The sequence below is a fragment of the Zootoca vivipara genome, chromosome 1 (assembly GCF_965207765.1).
Source record: "Zootoca vivipara chromosome 1, rZooViv2.hap1.1, whole genome shotgun sequence".
NCBI lineage: Eukaryota > Metazoa > Chordata > Lepidosauria > Squamata > Lacertidae > Zootoca > Zootoca vivipara.
Window position 1 is genome coordinate 84,560,793 of NC_142582.1, and position 21,627 is coordinate 84,582,419.

General features: G+C 45.2%; 1 protein-coding gene across 1 annotated transcript in view; it reads right to left on the reverse strand.

Moving 5' to 3' along the window:
* Nucleotides 1–9,996, reverse strand: part of CHST1 (carbohydrate sulfotransferase 1) — a 30,218-nt gene extending 20,222 nt beyond the window's left edge. Inside the window, exon 1 of the mRNA XM_035120316.3 lies at nt 9,008–9,996. The gene's annotated coding sequence lies outside the window, so the exon portion shown is untranslated. The remainder of the gene's footprint in view (nt 1–9,007) is intronic.
* Nucleotides 9,997–21,627: the final 11,631 nt, after the last annotated feature.

Here is a 21,627-nt window from a genome sequence, read left to right on the forward strand (position 1 = left end):
TTATTTTCCATAGTGAGCGTAGAAACCCTCCCTTGGGAATCCCTTCTCTCCCCTCAACACACACACTATTCCCAACAGACGCTGAAGCACATGATGTTGGCTGGGCACTTAGTTTCACTATTCCCCTCCCCTTTCCATAGATACAACTGTGCACATTGGTACCTTCTTTGAATCCTTGCCTAGCTGACAGCAATCCTGAGAAAGAGAATGGGAGGATTTCATAGCAACAGGTGAGGTATACAGAAATGGCACGATTAGGGTGCATATCTGCCAGCTGTGAGGCTTGTCTATCTCTCTCTCACATGCATGCATGCACGCACGCACAGCCATATCAGTCTCTGAACCACAAGGCAGAGTTTCACAAAACACGACCTGCTGCAGTTGATGTTGTGGATAAAGTATGAGCCCCCTTACCCAACTTGATGAAATCCTACATCTCTTTGACCAGTATGATTCTGGCAGCAGCCCAACTCCTAGCAGCATCTGTACTGTATTTTCCACTACCCCTAAAACAGATTATAATGAACAAGTCTGTTTCCATGGAAACAATACAGTGACTCAGGACTTTGGGCCTCGCTCTAAACATGATTGTCAATAGCAGAAGCTCTGGGAGACTTCAGATGCTGAAGGAAAGAGAGCAGAAAAGCTCCTGACAAGCTGACAAACATGCCCCACACAAATGTTATGTACACAGAGAGGGACACAAGGGTACACATGGCTCAAGCCCACTCCAGAGTCATGATTCAAATTCCTCCGCCTGACAGATCAAGAGCTACTGCAGCATTTGGGAGTCATAACTGCAGCGTGTTTGCCAGAAGGTACACACCAGGCTAACAGGCAAGGTACGTTCAGCCAAGCCTCCAGTCACTTTTATACACTTGAATGTACACATCACCTGAATGTACGCATCACCACATCCAAGGCTTAAGTCTGCATCTGAAGCACATACAGTACACAACTCACCACAACCTCCCCTTCCGTAAGTAACACTCCTGTTTATACCAAATGTCTAATTACAGGGACATTTCTCGCTACAGTACATGCCTTTCAGGCAAATAAAAACACAGTGTATTTCCAAATTCCTTCCAGTTGTGCATTTAAACCAGAGCATTGGTAAAATGGTTTTTTTTTTAAATCAAAAAAAGGATAAACTTAAATTTACTTCTACTCTGCACAAAGTCTTATTCCAGAAGCACGCCAAGGACCTTTCAACAAGGGAGGAATAATTTATTAACTCCAGCAACTTCTGCTGTGAAACCCATTGCTTTTTTTTACAGGGTTGAGCATTGTTATTATAACTTTATTGGCCACTCAAGTTTGGTGGTGTGGGGCAGGTAGCCACATTTCCTTTAATATCTCATTCAGCTTCTCAACAATCTGTGTGAGTCAAGTCAGTTTTCATGCCCATTTAGCCAATGGGGAACTGAATCTGAAAGATAAAAGACTTATGAGGCCACCCCAATAATCCCAGTGATGGGGCAAGACTTAAATCCTAACTCAGGGCCTTTGACATCCAGTATTTTATCAGCTGCACTGCTGGACCATGCATTTGCCTCTTAACTCTGATTGCCTGCAAAGCTGAGGAACTGGCAGGCTTTAATCTGAGATAAGGGTCTCCCCAGGAAACGTGGGGCGCAGTACAACAGCACATGTGACACAAGCCGCATCCACACATCTGTGGTAAGCATGCAAGTGCCAGAACCATGAGAGAAGGGTAAATCAATACAGCCTTTCCCACCTGACATGTAGGACCAATTTCCACACTGCTACAAATGCTTGTGTGCACACACACACACATCTGCAAGAGAGAGAACAGAACCACAAAAGCCAACTAATTTGAATAGATTTAAACTTGGATTGTGATCATGAAGTGGAATATTAATCCATTTGCCTAGGAAACTGTTTGTGAAGAAAATGTTCCCAGCCTTGTTAGCATATTTTTAAAGCAATAGTATTCTCACTCTGCCGAGACACAAAGGAATCTAGAATAATATGAGCCTCTTCTATACATGTCCCCTTGCTATCTTTATAGGCCATTGCCCTAGGCAGACTAGAGGAACCACGAAGGCTCACTTTTCGACAACTCTGAATCTATTCCAGAAGCTGCTGTCAGTAGAGCAGCAGCATAGGCAAGGGGGGAGGGGGACTGATTAGTTTCTCTGTCCCACTCATTAGCCATGTGCAACCCATACATGCAATCCTCATTATACCACAGGTCAGCTATAAGCTGCATCTTTGCAGATGGAAAACTGTTAAATGGGGGGAAATGAACCCGATGAGATCAGTGTTTGAAACTACCATTGTCCTAGGCGCATTTTGCGACAGGGAATTTCATTAGTGCAAGCAGTTTCTGAGCTCTGGGCGCAGTACTGCATCTAAGATTTCGGATTAAAACTGCAGAATGGAAGGAAAGGAGGACCTTTTTCTGCCTCCCCACTTCCAGCTACTCTCTTAAGACTGGATAAGAGACCCTCTTAAGAATATTAGGGGGTGGGCAGAGGAAGGACTAGACCATGTGGAAAATGAACATAATATTTTTAGCTGCAGTTCATTCATTTTCAGCTTTGTATTCTTGTTATAAAAAAGCGTGCCTGGACATTCGGTTGTTGCACCATAACCTAGGTTTAAGGTGCTATTTAGCTCCTAGATCTCAGATCTCAGTTTCTAACACTGGATGAGATCACTGTGTTGACATCTGCACAGTGTCAGGAGAGGGGACCAGACCATTTTGTGTCACGCTACTATCAATAACAGTTCAGCCCAATCCTCTTTTGCCTTTTGGGGACAGAACCATAACATGGGTAAGTGCAGAACCTATGGGTAGAATTCAACATCTTACTATTACAACAGTTCCATCAGCGCAAGCATTTCAGCTTGCCAGACATAACAATCTCACCTCTCCTCCTTTCCATGTGCTGTTCTGAGATTCTCCCAACCCCTAGAGCCAATGGAGGGGGAGTCCCAGTGAGCTAGCGGGACTTGTGGCACTGGCCCCCTCTAGTGTCACTGTTTAGCTGAATCCAGTCCTATGTCTTCCATATGAAGGTATAGTTAGGACTGTTCTTCTCTGCATTTCCATAAGAATTGGTAATGAAAATTGCTTCCAAAAGATACACATTGTGCCTTCCTCTCATCACTCAGTTGCCATATCCCTACTTGATTCCCATATATGTAACAGCAAAGCCCCAGTTTCACATTAGTTATCACTGGAACAGAGGCATCCTGGAAATCAGCGGGGTCTCCTGGCAGTTCTCTCTGTCTAACCAGGCACCTAGGATCTCTTTTCCACCCCTTAATTTCTTTTCCCCCAAAGGCACTCCTACCATAGACATGAAGCTGTTGGTTTGCAAATTTTACACACACACCCTGCCAGAAGTGAGCAAACTGTGGCTTTGCTGCCTACATTAACTGTCTGGCTGAATGATAACTTTGTTTCCTGAAATGAAATGTTGCTGCCTTGCAGGCAGGGTAGATAGCAAAGCTTGATGTCAAGAGTTAGATTCCAAACACATTTTTATTCTTTGCATATCTGAGAAATCATAGGGGTAGGACAGTGCTTGCTGGGATTGTTGGCTGAGAGTGCTGTTGCCTGACGAATAAATAAACAAATAAATAAAAATTGGGATGTCTAACTAAGAATCCTGCTTTAAAACAGCCCAGAATACTCATCTCTGTGTGCCACATCATGCTACGTGGCAAAATCTATGTGCACACCAGTCAACCAAATTCCCCTAGCTAAATTCATCTCAAGAAGTAAGTACGGTTTTTCAGAGTAAACAGTTTCATTGAATTAGGAGCCTTTTCACTAAGATCAGGGTTGCCCCTTGAGATATACTGCCCTGAGAAAAATTGTTTTTATATACTAGTTGAAGGCAAGAGGGAGGGGGTGTGTGGTGGGAAAGCATGACATTATACATAGGTAGAACTCCAACAAAATTTAAAAGCTTGACTCCAACCCTGCCAGGAATTGTTCATGTTCTTCCCCACCCCACCCCCAACGCCCAGCACAAGTCAATTCTGCACTAAAAGGTTCAAATCCCGCCAGAGGCAACTTAAACCCTCACATTCCTGAAGTAAGCAGTGTACAGATCAACTCTGCTGAATAAAACTTAAAGTTTGAAGGTCACCTGTGCTCACTCTGGCCCACTGTTAAAAACATTTCCTTTGTGTTTTTACGGTGCATTCCTTCAATCCCTTTATTACACCCAGCCTCTGTCCTTGAAGAAATTTGTGGAAAACTTTGCTACCAAGGTGTATGTATCACCTCGTTTCACTGTGCAAATTATGGTTCTGTAGTCATAAGAACAACAACAACAACAGACTAATGATTTTGAAGAACAGAATGTACATGCAATTAAATATCATGTTACCCCTCCTTAAAATTAGACAGAAGATTAGTTTTTATTTGTTTTCCTGTCGCGGGAATTCAAACCGCCAACCTTCTGATTGGCAAGCCCAAGAGGCTCAGTGGTTTAGACCACAGCGCCAGGTAAGGGAATTGGTAGGAATATATTTTATGGTACATTTTCCCCTTCGTACAAGGTGTACTGAGCGAACAAGTGAATTCAGAATGGCTGGGATTAGGGAAAGTAAATAAATTTCTTGGTTTGGAGCCAAGTGGGTAGGTGACTTCATTTCAAGGCCACAACCATCCTTGACCGCCTATTCTAAAAGCAAACATAGAGAAGCAGAGAGAAAATGGCCACAGGTGCACATCATTAGAATGCGTGTCAGATAAGATGGCAATGCAGATTTGAGAAGTGTGAAGAACAGCAGAGATACTTTGCAACCTTTTTGCCAGATGTGCCTCAGAGCCAAATCATACTATTGTTCACCCAATAAAGAGATGTCCCTGAATTAAATCTCTGGCTTTTCCCAATAAGCATTTTTCAAAATGTCATAAAGGAAAAAGTAACAGCAGAAGTAGTTTTATTTAAGGAACCAACATATTGCAGAATTCAGGGGCAGACTTGCTGGGAAGAATCTGCAGGTGGGAACCACCTCCCTAAACTCCTCCTGCACTCAGCTCTTCCCTGAAATTGCTCCCTGGCCATTCTGCACACATACACACACCAGCTGGCTTCCAAAACTAGAAGCGACCTTAGCCAGGGAAATACTTAGGAGGGAATCAGTAGGTGGAAAAAGCATTACATAGCAACATAGGAAGCTGCTGTAATACAAGTTACACCATTGGTCTGTTTTGCACAGTATTGTGTACACTGACTGGCAGCAGCTCTCCAGGCAGGGTTGGCTCCCAGACCTAAGTGGAGAAGGCAGAGACTGAACCTGAGACCTGCTGAATGCAAAGCAGATGCTCCGCCACTGAGCTATGGGTCCTCCCTCTTATTACATGCTGCAATGGCTGCAGCCCCTACTTTTCATTGTAAGGGTGAACATGGCTGGGAACTTTATGTTACCCCTTGTAATGCCTTGCATGGACATTAGACTGAACTTTTGGCATAAGGACATCTAAAATTAAAATGCAACTATTAAACCTTGTTCTTAAGGTCCGTGTTTGCCCTCTATGGGGAATAAGCCTAATTTTCATTCATACCTAACTCCAGTCCTAAAGAATGCAAATACTTTACTATCAAAACCATCAGACTGGCTTAATCCTCTCTTCCTCATCCTCTGCTTTGCACAGTACCCTGATTTCCTTCTCAGTGTCACGCTCCCCTGTACCACTAGTGTGGATGCATCCACGTTGAAGCATACCTGGTAAATCCTGCTTCAAAATGTGCCCCAGTTATTTTAAATAGCCATAAACAGCCTGCTTTGGACAAGAACATTTCTTCCAGTGCAGAAAACAGCTGGTTGCTTCAGTAGCCTGAGTTTCAATTGCAAAATTCAGCGTATCTGTCTGGGACTGCTAAGAAAAAGGTTCCATTCATAGTTGGACTACTGCAGGGCATTTTAGAAAGGTCTACTTTTGAAAATTCAGTGCATGACTACAAAACTGCTTGACCGAAACTTTGCAATGGAAGCACATCTGACTAGTGCTTCACTATCTTAACTGGCTCACAGTCCATTTCAGTACCCAATTCAAGGTGTTGCTTTCAACCTTTAAGACCCATCAGGACTTGGGATCAGGGTACCCGAAGAACTACTGCTCTTCACACAAACCTGCACAACCCTTGAGAACTTCAGAGGACCTTCTTCAAGTGTCTCCATCCAGTAAGGTGTGGTGAGTGACTATAAGGAAATCTACCTTCCCAGGGAAGGCTTCCTGGCTTTGAAATGCCCTCCCTGGAAATGCCCACATAGCACCTACCTTTGAGTCACTTCAGCACCAGCCTCTTTATCTGTCTTAGATTTATATCTGTGACTATTTCATGCTGTGTTTATAGTGTTTATACTTCTATTATTTTTGAATTTCAAATGGTTTTATTTCTTCTTGTGAGCCATGCTGCACACACAGGGCAGCCTATAAACACTGTAAACCAGGCTTGGGTTGCCAAACGTTGTTGGATTACAACTCCCATCAACCCTGATCATCAGCTAGGCTGGCTGAGGATCACAGAGGTTCTCATCCAACAACATCTGGGATCCAAAAGTTGAGGAACTCTGTGCCAATAAATAGCCTAGACTGGATGCTGACAAAAGCTCCTTTCTTGTTCCCCTTCTCTCTCACACACACACCCATGTATCTTGGTATTTAAATTGATGAATCAAAGCTTTGAGGGAAATAAGCACTCTGGAATTTTGGTGTCCATACTACAGAGTTGCAGAAGCAGAAAGAATGGATAATACTGACTTGACACTGTTATGTTCTGGATTATAAACTAGCCCTGACCTCACCAACCTTGCACCCTCCAGATGTTTTGGACTGGCTGGACAGGGTGGGAATTGTAGTGCAAACATCTGGAGGGTTTGTCAAGATGTCAAGAACCCCAAATTCTTATTTCAACAATATTTCCTTAAAACTATTACGTGAAGGTTAAAATGTAATACAGGTGTCTCAATAAACACACCTAAATTCAAAGGTGTGAGTAAGACATCCAATGTGGATGTGGGGAAAGCCTTGCTGCAGGGAGGGCTGCTTTAGTAAAAGAAGCATAAATTGGATGGTGGGGCTCCAGAGGAAATCTGTAGGCGAGATGGAACTGTTCTCAGGACAAAGTCTGAAGGCTTGCTGAGTGTTCCTATACTTTTTCTTAAGCCTGTTCAGGATGAGACCTACCGGTATGTTGTTGTTTAATATGAGGGAGCATGATTTCACATGTTTTATACAGTGAGTGCTCAAGACTTTCACACAATCAGATTCCATTCAGTCCTCATAATCAATTAGAATGGCCCCACCAGCTGGAGAAAGCTTGGCCTCTTCCAAACAATAGGTTGCTATTTGAGTGCTGGAAAAACAGAATATCCCTGAAACAGATGCACAAGGGAAGATGTCAAGAGTCCAACACAACAGAAGCAACAACTTTGCTTTTATTATTGGGCTACAGACTGATCATCTGGAAAGGCATTTCGGTCTCATTTATCTCCTTGTTCTAGACCACTTTAGGAAATAAGAATGCTCTCATTTCAGCTAAACATTTCATTTCCTCCCCACAAATTGTTGCCCCAAAGAGGCCAAATGAGAGTCAAACAAGAAGGAAGTGGCATCTTGTCACTGCATTCTTTCCTCAGTGGTCATTTCTAACTAAAGGACCGCTGAGAGGCATGTTTTGCTGCCTCCAAAGTTAAATAAGGGAAGCTACTAGTGCCATGCTGAAAATACAAGTAAGGGAAATCCTAATCCACCAGGGAATGAACTGTAGATAGAGAAATTAGAAAGGCTGCTCTAAGCACTGAGTTTGGGGACTCCAGCTGCCAGCTTAATTACATCGGAAAACAAAGCGATAACAAAACAGAGAAAGCATTACAAAGCCTGCAAAAAGCAACATATCCTAAAACTTCTGCTCCAGCCCAGGCTCCAAGTTCCAGATAAGAATGGAAATCGCTACCCCTTGGCAGGCTGGAGGAGGAATCCCAAAATAAAACATTAAGTTGTAGATACCCTTACCTGACCCATCCCATGCATTTCTCCAGCGCTGTGCTGCTCTGGCATCCCATATCACAAGCAAGGCCAACCTAGTCCCCAAAACTTGCATTTGCAATTAGAGTCATCCCTTGGCACTAGCTTAACAAAACTGGAAACCATGCTGGGGTTTCCTGACGCCTCTTCTTCCAAAGAGCCCGCTGCCTGCACCTGGATGAGAGACTCCTAGTTCTAAGCCAGCCCGGCGATTCCCCACGTGTCTCTGCAGTCACATACAGAAAGTCTTCTCCCGCCACCGCTCTATCCCCTTTACCTGTGGACGAGCCCTCTCGACCTCCTGCACCACCACAAACTGAACACAACACACCTTTGCTCTTCGCGTAAGCTGATCCACAATAACCGTTACCTACATTCAAAGCACGGTGGTCGCCGTTGTTGCAAAAAGGGTGGGCGGGCGAGCCAATCCTTTACTTTAACAAGCCTTTCTAGATCGCCTTGTACAATAAGGTAGTTTTTCAAGAGTTGCAGGGGAAACTAACCTGTGCTAAAATCGCGGAGCGAACACGCACCGTAAAGAAAGACCAACACCTATTTGACGGTGGCAAAAGCTTCCGTGGGCTGTAGGCACGGAGTAGGTTGGGTGCTAGTCCACGGAAGCTTACGCGGCCACGTTTTTGTTTTTTTTTAAAGGGCGAATAAATAAATCTGTTCCGTCTTTAAGGTGCTGCCTGCATAGCCTGCATTATTAGGCTGCCTCCAAAGCGGAAAAGTGTATTTCCATTTGCCTCCTCGGTGCCCAGGAATAACCGACCCAGAGCATCACGTCTCTCGCCCACCCCGCTCGCGCTGCATCCTCTTGCTTAATAATAGAGAGAATTTGGGGGGGGGGCGAGAGAGAAGCCTTAGTGCCGCTTGCGTTGGCCAGAGAAGCGGCGTCCTGGGTTCCCCCTCCCGCCCAGGGCAAGAGGGACATGCAAGGAGCCCCCGTCACGTCCTGCATTCCCATTGCAGCCAGCTAGCTACCTTCGGAAACGAGGAGCCGCTCTGGGCACGGCGGCGGCGGCGGCGGGTGTCCGCCTCATCTCAAGGGCTTCCAGCCAAAGTCGCCGGCCGCATCTCCCCTCCGTCCGCAGCTCAGGCTCGCTCGGCAGCGGCGCGCGGCCACGGCAGGAGGACCATCCTCCGGTGTCTCTCTCCTCGGGGCTGAGCTCTGGCTCTCGCCAGCCCACAGCCCCCCCTCTTCCCCTCCCCCGCACGACGACGCACGCGCGACCGCCAAAGGAGGAGACCCACGCGCAGCTCGGGCGGGCGGCGGGGCTGCTCCGACCCTCCCCGCGCGCCTTTTCTTTCTCGCTGCGGCGGCGCCCGCTTCCTTCCCTCAGACGCTTCGGCGCGGGCTGCGAGGTGGGCGCGGGCGCGGGCGGGCGAAGGGGGAAGAAAAGTCCCGCGCTCTCGCCTGCAGCCGAGCCGCCGAAGTCTCCTTTCGGCAGTTGCTGCTGCTCTCCAGAGCAGTCTCTCTGAAACCGGTGAGGACCTATTGGCCGACTGCCTTCCTTGGAGAGCGAGGAGGCTTTTTTGTTTTGTTTTGTTTTTTTATACCGGCGGTGGTTGAGCTCCCTTCCAACCGCACAGCCAGCAGCAAGGAAACGGTGCAGGCGGCGGAGGCGGCAGCATCAGCATCAGGGAGCTCCCCTCGCCGAGCCAAATCTGCGGCAGAAGCAGCTGCCGGCCCCTCCCGCCGCGGCCCATCTCCCTCCGGGGTCAGAGCGCAGCCCGCGCTCTGCTCTGCCTAACTGAGGAAAGCGCGGGCGAGGCGGCGGGCGCGCGTGGGGGAGGGTGGGGGGACCCCCCGCCGGGCCTCTCCTCCGCAGCGCGCTCCCTTTCGAGCGAATGGAATTCGGCGCGAGCAGCCGCGCGCGCCACACCGATTCCGCCTGAGGTGATTCGGCGGTGGCATCGGACCCCGGCGTGAGCTTGCTGCTGCTGCTGCTGCTGCCGGCGGGGTTGGTGCTCTCGCGGTGCTCTTGTCCAACCAGCGGACAACTTTCCTGCTTCCAGATGGCTAGCCTGAGCTTCTCAGTCGCTCGCTCTCTTAAAGGCGCCGATTCCGCGCTAAAAGATGTCGGGGGTTGTGAGGCGGGAGAATCTCTGGAGCAGCCGCTGTCCGGAGCGCCCGCAACTTCAGCAGTCGTGGCTGACCGCTGCGGGGCGCTGTGGGGCTCGCTGAGAAGAAGACCGCGAGCTTCTCTCAGGGATGCCTCCCAAGTCAGGCATCACCCGTATGCCAGGCGTACGTTCTTACATTTCAGGTCCCTAAAATACTTAAGAAAGCCTCTCCAAGGCACACACACACTTGATAGGTACCTTATAAACAAATCAATGAAACATAACATCATAACATTGATCTATAATAATCCACATTTTAAAAAATCTCAGCATAACCCAAACACACCATCAATGCTATAAAATACCATGCCAATCACAAGAGCTTTTTAAAAAGAAAAGCGTGTGAGAATGCATCTTTTCGTGTTCTTGGTTCAACCCTACACAGTACACCTAGGGAGCAGGTTGCTTTCTCCTTGGAATATCCTCATGGTGACTGTGTGAAGCTCACCATGTTGACTGTTGCACTGAGGGCCTCACACCTGAAACAGTGGCCCATTCACTGAATCACATAGAGAAGAAAACATGTTTGCAGATTGTATATCTCATAAAGAAATAAGCCCTATATCTTATTTAACTTTCCTCAAAGTGCCCTCTGATGCATATTTTCTCAGCAGAACCATTGAGCTTAATAGGACTTACCTGCAAATAAATGTGAATAGGATGTAAGCTTCATTCATACATTCCACTCTAGAAGTTCAGGTTAAGCTGACATGATGTTGCTAGATTAATACAGTGAAGCTGCTTCTCTGTAAAAGACCTGTTGGTTGCTATTGCTGCCAGGTTAGGAAATATCAGGTCCCTAAGTCTTCCCAGTGTATTAATATTCTATCTGGTTAAATTCATAAAAGTGTGGTTTGTGACTTTTGTAGCTGAATGAAAATTGCACCAAAGGCCCAGTTCCATCGGTGGTACAATGGAACAACAGCCCACCCAGAAAACTGTCTTCCCCACCTTTTGTTCCTGTCTTGCAGTAGAGTGCAGTGCCTTACTATTCAAGCTGTTTGCTTTGGCTGCTGGCTGGAGCTCAGGACTTTGGCAGCATGTATTAAATGGTTTTATGAGCAAGCAGTTCACCCCCTTTGCCAATGCGTTCATCTATACTTTCATACATTCTGCCTTAGTTCCAGCCAATCGCTATGGCTTGCTTCAGCTTTCTCTGAGACGCAGGCAGAATGCACTAATAAGGAGAATCTCAGCAAAGGGACCGGAACACTTTGGTATAAACATATTGCCTGAACCTACCTGAGGGATGGGAGAGAAAGACACATGGATAAGTTTGACGCAACCAGGAAGAGGAAGAGGGATACTATGCTTATTTAAATGATTTTCATTCACCTCTTTTACCTGTTTTCATTAAATTGCTGCCTTCTTAGAGATAGGCCATAGCTCAGTGGCAGGGCATGCAGAAAGTCCCAGGTTCAACCCTGACAGCTCCAGGTAGCACTGGGAATGTCACCTGCCTGAAACCCTAGAGAGCTGCTTCTAGTCGATGTAGACAATATGCACTGGAATGCTAGATGGAACAATGGTGTGTCTTGGTATAAATCAACTTTCTGTGTTTCTTTTGCTGATTTAGGGCGCACTTGCCCCTCTGCCTCTTGGTAGTGCATTGATTGGCTCACTTACTTGGCTCAGTGGTTGGCCATCTGAATTGTTTTTTCTGAACCATTTGTCAATGCCCTTCTGATACAACTTAAGTGTTTGTGTCTGGTTGGCACCTTTCCTCTGCCGGAGCTCCTGTGCCATAACTGCTGCAGAAATTAAAGGAAGTGAGGCTTTCCATCACTATCCCTAGCTCAGGAAAATGTATTCTGTTGGCAGCTCTTAAGTGCAAATCATTTACAAACAATATCTGCTTCTACATGATAGATCAGGAAAGCTTATTGTTATTGTTCTCTATTCTGAAAATGACAGGTGCATTTTAGCTGCACCTAGGGACTGCAGGTGAGGGCCACAAGATGCATTACATGGAAGGTCCTTGACTGCATCTTCTGCCTCTCCCCTCCTTCTCCTTCTAAGGGGTGCACTGGAGCCATGGCACAGGGGAAGTAGTGATCCCTGTATACTTCCCCCTACATTGTTCTTGGGGCTTTCCATGAGGTGGGATGAAAGGGTGAACCTCTTTTCTCCCACATTAAAAGTCCCAAACCAATTTTGGGGCATCCTGTGTGCATTTCTTTCAGGGAAATAAAAATACATTAGGAGATCCAATTACAGTTCTTCCCCATAATGTTTAGTTTGTCCCCAAATAAAAACATTAATAGAATCTTAATTAGAATTTTAAATTAAGCCTGCAATCTTAAACATACTTAGCTGGACATAAATCTTGCTGGAATCAGTATAACTTGCTTCTAAGTATATACAGTTAATTATCAGCACATTAATGTGAAGCATAACAGTGCTTCTGTTTGGAAAGGATTAGTATGGGAGACAGAACTTTCCCCCACAGACTCTGCTTCACCACTTCCTGGCCTCTCACTAACTTTTTTCCCTGGTCTTGCAACACTATCATATGTGGCTAACTACTGAGCAGTTTCCTATTGATATCCCACAACATTTGCTTCCAATTACTGGAAGTTTTCGCTGGGGCTTTTTTGACACAGCACACCAGCAACATGTCACCTTCCTGTTCAAAAAGGTCACAATTGTCCTTCCTTAGTTATAGGTCAGTTGCAATATGACAATAGGCTGGATTGACTGTGGTCAACCCCTATTTGACCAGCACTCAAATATGTCAGATTGCTGTTGAGTCAGTTTGACCCAGTAGTAGCCCTGTAACATGGCTTCCCCATGTTTTTTAATATCTATATGAAGCCGCTGGGAGAGATCATCAGGGGGTTTGGGCTGGGTGTTCATCAGTATGCGGATGACACCCAGCTCTACCTCTCTTTCAAATCAGAACCAGTGAGGGCGGTGAATGTCCTGTGTGAGTGCCTGGAGGCGGTTGGAGGATGGATGGCAGTTAACAGATTGAGGTTGAATCATGACAAGACAGAAGTACTGTTTCTGGGGGACAAGGGGCGGGTGGGCAGGTGTGGGGGACTCCCTGATCCTGAATGGGGTAACTCTGCCCCTGAAGGACCAGGTGTGCAGCCTGGGAGTCATTTTGGACTCACAGCTGTCCATGGAGGTGGAGGTTAATTCTGTGCCCAGGGCGGCTGTCTATCAGCTCCATCTGGTACACAGGCTGAGACCCTACCTGCCCGCAGACTGTCTCACCAGAGTAGTGCAGGCTCTGGTTATCTCCCGCTTGGATTACTGCAATGCACTCTACGTGGGGCTACCTTTGAAGGTGACCCGGAAACTGCAATTAATCCAGAATGCGGCAGCCAGACTGGTGACTGGGAGCGGCTGCCGAGACCACATAACACCAGTCCTGAGAGATCTACATTGGCTCCCAGTACATTTCCGAGCACAATTCAAAGTGTTGGTGCTGACCTTTAAAGCCCTGAACGGCCTCAGCCCAGTATACCTGAAGGAGCGTCTCCACCCCCATCGTTCAGCCTGGACACTGAGATGCAGTGCCGAGGGCCTTCTGGCAGTTCCCTCACTGCAAGAAGCAAAGCTACAGGGAACCAGGCAGAGGGCCTTCTCAGTAGTGGCACCCGCCCTGTGGAACACCCTCCCATCAGAGGTCAGAGAGCAGGGCCGTCTTAAGCCCATCCAGCGCCCTGGCGCTAGGTCCCTCCAGCGCCCCCCTCCAGAGCCTCTCCAAGGGCCCGGGAGTGCCAAGCGGACCACAGCAGCAGCAGGAGGCCACCTCTGAGGACTCCGCGCTGCGCCTCCTCGTTTCCCCAGCGCTGGGTTCCGCTCAGTCAAGCTTCGCCACCAGCATGCGCACCGCAGGACCAGCAAGAGCTGCTTGGGCGCTGTGCGTGCATTGGTGGTGAAGCTCGACTGAGCGGAACCCTGCGCTGGGGAAATGAGAAGGAGGTGCAGCGCGGTGCAGCCTCTCAGCTAGTGGAGCACAGTCCTCCTGGCCAGATCGCCGGAACCCTGCACTCACTTGGCACCCTTCCAGCGCCCTCCAGCACCCGGCGCCGTGGTTCTCCGCGCCACTAGCCTATATGATTAGGATGGGCCTGTCAGAGAGATCAACAACTACCTGACATTTAGAAAATACCTAAAGGCAGCCCTGTTTAGGGAAGTTTTTAATCTGTGATATTTTAATGTATTTTAATATGTGTTGGAAGCCACCCAGAGAGGCAGGGGAACCCGGCCAGATGGGCGGGGTATAAATAATAAATTGTTGTTGTTATTATTATTATTATTATTATTATTATTATTATTATTATTATTATATAATATTTTTGCCATGGAACCCCAAAACCTGGGGAAACATGGGAGCATAGATCTCTCATGGGTACAAAAGCTAGCATCTGGGTGGTGCTGAAAAATCAAAGCAAGCAGTTCCGAGGGAGAGGAGAGCATGGGGCTGCTGTAGGCTGCCAATCACAAATTTGTATGATGAACTGCTAGGGACTAAACGGAAATATGGAACAGAAGGACATCATTCCTCCACTCCAGTGACTTCCCTAATGCCAATTTGCTGAGGGTTTTTGTTGTTGTTGTTGCCTGAAAAAGCCTTACTAAAATTCCTGTTTTGTCATCGTTTTGCACTGATTGGGTGTGCTAGAAATAATACTGCCTGCCATAAGCACACTGGGTCTGTGATGTGATGTGCTTAGAAACTTCCCTGCAGCTACAGGAAGGAAAGTCTTCCATGTGTAATTTATACTGAAGGAGTAATTAAAAACTATACTGGAGGAAACCACCTTAGACAAGGATCTAAGCCGAATAAGAGAGTCAAGGCTTTAAATTGAAGTTCAGTTATGTGAAGTCTTCAAAATGTTTTTTTTTTGGGGGGGGGAGTGTTTGGTGAATTTCAAGGTGACCCAAGTCAGTTATCTAAAAATAGGAAATATGTTTCCAGCATCTCCAAACATTTGTGAGTTTCCCACCCCCTCCGTCCAAATGTATTTGAATATGGGTCTTATGTCTTCTGCTGTATTCTACACCCACTTCTGGCAGTTAACAGTAAGAGCCCATTTATAATTCTGGATACCGTAATGGCAACATTCATTTTTATGGGTCCCATCTTGCTTAGTGTGTGTTTAATGTGAAGTCCAAAGGGTTATAAAGAATTACAGTAATTATTATTTAACACTGCGTTTAGAAATCCTCTAGCTCCCAGAGGAATGTGCTGCTTAATAGTCAGCTATCCCTGTGATCAGGCAGGCTCATGTATGACCAGGCATAGGTAGCACCCCACAACATGACCAAGATGCTGTGACCTGGGCTTAAAACCTCAAATTACAAATCCATTATCATTGCCAACCGTTTTGGGTTTGGTTGAGTTTGAACCCTGGAGTCTTGTCTCAAATGTTCCCGAGTCTCTAACCAAACAATGCACAGAAAAATGTTTGTGTTAGTGAAAAGTCTACACAAAAACGCAGATATTCATGAGACTAATGTATGAAAATGCATTCTATTAGGGCAGGCATCCCCAAACTTCGGCCCTCCAGATGTTTTGGACTACAATTCCCATCTTCCCCAACCCCTGGTCCTGTTAGCCAGGGATCAAGGGAGTTGTAGGCCAAAACATCTGGAGGGCCGCAGTTTGGGGATGCCTGTGTTAGGGGATAGCTCCTCCAACTCAAGGTCAGTATTTGAGAGGCATCTGGGGGCATCCAAGGACTGGACTGTGATACATGCATCCTGAGAAGTCTAGGAAAAGAAGAAAATATTGCTTATGGTTCTACCAAGTACTAACATACAATTCAGGTTCTAAAAAATCAGTGAAAATAGCTTTCTAAAATCATGACACACACCCAGAAAATCATAAAACTTCAGGCTAAGGTGCAAGCTCAGCATGTACCACTGAGCACCTGGGAATATTCTTTTAATACATGCTTCTTATCCTGATGGAGAAATCACTTATCAAACATGCCTTTGGCCTGAGGGTAAAAATTGTTTATTCTGGGACTCAGCTAACCTTGGTTAGTTCAACCTTCGGAAGAAAAAAAAGTAATAGGCTAGGTTTCTTTTCTCACTGGCATTTTGCAGAAGCTGATCAGGAACATACATTCTTTACAAATGTAGAGAGTTGCATCACTTCAACAGAAGAAGCAATGGTATATTTTGAGTGATTCCCGTAACTTTCCCCATATCGAATGATCAATTAATATTATTATTATTATGGCGCCTTTCCAAAGTTAAGACCATGCTCAAGGTGGCTTACAACATAGGGAAAAAATTACATAACTACAAACATAACAAACGTACAGTGGTACCTCCGGTTGCGAATGGGATCCGCTCCGGAGGTCCGGCTGGATCCCGAGGATCACTGTTCTGTGAATGCGCGCGACAGTAGACCGTTTCTGCGCATGTGCACACAGCAAAACCCGGTCTGATACTTCCGGGTTTGCCGCTTTCAAAACGTGAAGTTTATGTAACCAGAGGGTTGTGTAAGCCAAGGTGCTACTATAGTCATAAACAGTATGCCAAACATAAGAAACACATAACCAAATAGAACAATTTCTACATAAATCATGAGGATACAAAATAAAGATACAAAAAAATTAACAGCAACAACCCCAGTCCAGCAAAACAATACCCCAGCCCAACCACAGCAGCCTCAGCTTTTGTAGCTGGAGTCAGTCCGGGCCTTGCCCTCCAAGGCCAGGTGGAAAAAGGCCTGCAAGCAAGAGCAGGTCTTCCAGGACTCACCGCCAAGATGATATCCAAGATGAAGCAAATGAGGTCCATGATTAGGCTGTATCAGTTCCTTTAAAAATCAGAGAGTTCCTTTGCACGTATGCCTTGATAACAGACCTGACAGTCTTGGGGCATAGGAGTGCCCAGGTGCCTGAAGCTTAGAGTGCCTGTTCCAGGACACATTCACAGAGCACAAGCCCATGAGATACCGTCTTGCACTCCACCGCTAGTGATAGAGGAGAGGGATTTATAGGGTGACATATTTTTTGACAGCATTGAATTTGTCTGTCCAAAATGTTCTGCCAGCTAAGAACATAATAAGAGCCTTCCTGGATCAGACCAAATACCTATTATTCAAACATTTTGTTTCCCATAGCAGCCAATGAGACACCTGTTGTTCTCCAGCGCCTGGCATTCAGAGGCATGCTGCCTCTCATCCTCTCTGCAGCAATCATGTCTAGCAGCCATTACTAGCTTTATCATCTAGGGATTTATCTAATGTCATCAAAATTGGTGGCCACCCCCTATTCTATGCTAGTGAATTCCACAACTATGTGCTGTGACTCTTGTCAATATAGAATCTTCTACAGTTCAGCTACATTGAATGACCCATCAAATTATGCATTAAATTGTGTCTCTGTTCACTTTCTCCACTTGATGCATATTTTTAGGTCTATATCATGTTCCTCCTTACTCACCTTTTTCTCTAAACTAAAAAGCCCCAATCTTCACCTCCAAAACTTTTGTGGGAGTTTTTTAAAAAACATGCCAGGCTCTTTGTGTGGTGTCCCCCACATTCATCAATACCCAGCATGATAAATGAGGGCGATATTTAATATAACCCTTCCCCTGTCCACCAGTTCTCTTATGTATCCTCTCCCCCTAGATGCCCCAACCCCATATTTCTCCCTACCCAGCTCTGGGAGTAGTAAGCCTGACTGGGGTGGGGTCGAGTATAGGACAGGCATCCCCAAACTGCAGCCCTCCAGATGTTTTGGCCTACAACTCCCATGATCCCTAGCTAACAGGACCAGTGGTCAGGGATTATGGGGATTGTAGTCCAAAACATCTGGAGGGCCAACGTTTGGGGATGCCTGGTATAGGAGAAGGATCGGTCAGCAATGGAAGGGTGAATCAGCCCCATCCACCACTAGGGATAAATTTGATTCAGTTCACATTTAAAGCAAACCTACCAAATCTGCACTTTTTGAAGCATTATTTGAACTAAATCAGATACCTTTTGAAATTCATACTTCTTCCACTTTTGCAATGCAAGCAATGTGTAGAAAATGCATATAGTAGGGTAAAGTGTGCACTAAAATGCATGTATTGGTGAAAATAACATACAAATAGGTATTGCCTTACATGAAATTATCTACAAAACCATGTATATTTGTCAAACCAGCATACAAAAATGTGTTTTGGGGGGATTTTCTCATGAATTTTCGTGAGTTTTTTTAATTAAAAAAAAAACCAGATTGCTGTGAAAATGTGGAAATTTAAAATTGGGAAAACAGAGAGAACTGGAATTGAAGGACTTACTCATCCCTATCACCCACCCACCAATTCTCTGCCAGAGTCGTTGCCCTGCCCATATTACCAAGCTTGCCAGGATAGTACATTGCTCTTACCAGCTGTTAATCCAATTCTTGTCCATGGCTTCTTGCCTGTAAGGACTTTTCCATTCTTACAGTCCATGGCAACCTCCTTTAGCAAACTGGGTTTTCTCAGGCTGCCTGTTGCTGTAATTTCAAGATCCCTCATGGGAGCCACCAACAGAAGCAGGCTCCGCGATACTGGCAGAAGAGAAAGGAGCTCTTTATTACGATATAAACTCGCCAAAAAATCTGGGGCCATTCCAAGCCAAGCAGCAAGACGGCACAGCCAGCATTTGTTTGGGGGTAGGAGGGAATCGGGTACAGGCAGTATGGCATACAAATGAATGCCACAGATGGAAGCTGGCTCTTGAGCTAAGTGTGTCACTGTTCTTTTGACACTAGAGACTAGCAGCAGAAACAAACAAGCAGGCTCAAAGAACTCTAGAAGCAGAAGGTGCTGTTTACCATTCAGCAAAAGCTAAAAGTTCGGTGGGCATGCTGTCTCTCCTCTTGCATTGTATGCTGCTAAGAAGCAACATGGTCTTTAGAAAACATAGTTGTGCTTTCATAAGGAGTCCTTGCAGAAGCGAGCCTGGATTATTTTCCTCTAAGCCACCCCTTGGAATCTCATCTTCTTCTGAACTGCCCTTAATCTGAAAATACGTATTTATTTTTACTTATTTATTTATAGATATAAATAGCTCCCTCTCACCCCAACAAACATCCATCTCAAGTCGTATCATAATTTTTCCACAAAGTTGCCGGCACTAGGAGAGTTGCTAGAGAGTCAGGACAGAATGCTCACCCTGGACTTAAAGAGACCCATGTTCAAATATGCAGCTTTGAGACTGACTTCATGGAGCAACACACCAAGGGTGAGTTCGAATGCTACAAAATGTGCAAATGGTCTGCTTGGGTGAGCAAGACCAAGCAACTTTGCAAGCTGGCAACATAATGTACACAAAAGTAAGAACCAAGAGATGACCTCCATTGCTCTCCAAAACTTGTATATCAAAACATCTGTTGGACTACATGTCTCTCTATTGATGGCTATTATATTCTGTCAATATCCAACCAAGGCGAACAGCAAATAGTTTGCAGCAAATGTGCTCTGCACTCTGGGTTGTATCCAGTGTCAGACCTACTCACAATAACCTCACTAAAATTAATGAACATGACCACAGAAAGAAACATCTGCTTCCAATAGATTATAATTCTACCTTGAAAAAAAGTTTTGGGGAATTCTCTATTTAAAAGATTCTGGAATTTTGAAACTGGGAAGGAAAGCTTATAAATTTGCTCACAAATTTGTTCACAAAGTTGATATTGGTGTAATAGTGCAATGGATAGGTATCAAAGCTAAACCTATGATCTATGATGAAATCTCTGCTTAGCCCTAGATTCACTGAGTATACAACCTGCGACTTCAGTTCCCCATATGAAAGCAGAGATTAACTATGTACCCTTCAAAGACAAATGTGATAAACTTCTGTATAGATTTTTTTGAATGCATAACAGAAGAGTTTTACCATAAATTGCAGGTTACTTTTGAATAGTGTTAATAATATTCATCTTTGATTTTTCTTCTCCATTATTTCAAACGCACATGCAGCCTTTCCTATCGCCACCCCGCACTGATCTTTGTTCCTTCAAAAAAACCTTCCTTCTTCTTTATTGTTATTTATTCAGTTTTGGTTCTGGGAAGGAGTAAAGAGTGTTAATACTACTGGCAACATAGCCGAAGCCTGTGTTTATTTATAATAAAAATAAAATTCAAATATGATTTCTTTAGCAAATAGGTAATGAAATATTAATCTGAATTTTCATGCTTTCCACAAGAATAAAGTCAACCAGCTTGGCTTCTGAAAGGAAAACAAAAATAACTCAAAATGTAAATTTTAAAATATATATATAACCATGGGAGAGGGGTGGGAAACTTGACTGATTGAGGTTAGCAGTTCTCCATCACTTCCTCTGCAAACGCTAGGTAGCTTATGTTGATAAGGAGAGGCAACAAGGCAGTGAACAAGGTGGGTGCTGAATGCATGTGATTGGGTCACCTTGGGGTCACCTTGGTTGTGACCCTATTTCAAAACTAGTCATAGGGCTTGCCGATCAGAAGGTCGGCGGTTCGAATCCCCACAACGGGGTGAGCTCCCGTTGCTCGGTCCCAGCTCCTGCCAACTGCCTTCTCTCTTCCTTGCCTTGATAACTCATCCCTTGCCCATTATTGTAATTTGAAATTAAACTGAAATGCTTTTTGATTGGCTGTAAACTCTGCTTCATGCAATGTAGTAATTCAGGTGATACTAGTGTGGAGATTTGCCAGATGCTATCAGACAGAGGCACTTGCTTTTGTTCGGTGCCTGGGAATAATTGTGCCTATTTTTCAAATTGAAGAAGTAACCTTTTTTTTAGCTATTTTAGTTTGTTGTCTTGCCTTGGCATTGTAATTTCATCTTTAGCTATTTTAGCACTTTCGTTGTAGTAATTTGATATTTTAGTGTTTCTTTTCATTTGGTGTAGTCTGCTCATTTTTTTCTTCCCGGATAAGCCTTTTCATTCATTCAAGATTGCCCATTTTGACCCTCAGCAGCTTCTACCCAGTCAGTTCTATATTTCTTTAAGTGTTTCAATCATCTGCTTGGAAATATTTCCTGTGTTAACCCTAAAAATGGGGGATGTCAACATTGGTTCAGCTCCTCTTTGAGGAAAACTTCCTACTTTGTGATTTGTACAAAGATATGGACACCTGAGCATATTTTGGAACTGTTGTCCTGAAGACAGGCAAATGGTTCAGTAGAGAGGCAGCTCAGCAGAGTATAGCACAACCCACCTGCGAATCACAGGACATCTTTACATCTTTGTATTGTGGGAGGGAAATAGAACCCCTGTGACCCATGTGTGTGGGGTAAATAACAAAAGAATCAGATAGGTGCTTGGATTCAAAACATGGGTCTGAACTCACACTCCAGCAGAATAAACCCCCAAATAGCAAAGTTTAAACTCACAAAAGTCAAGCAGCAGTATAGAATTAGAAATATAGGTTGTTAGACCCTTTTCTCCCATTTAGTCTGCTTGCAAACAGCACTCCCCTCTTTTCTACCCCTCTTACAATGAACAGACCACAAACTGCTAAGTAAGTTAAAAATGTTTTACTTA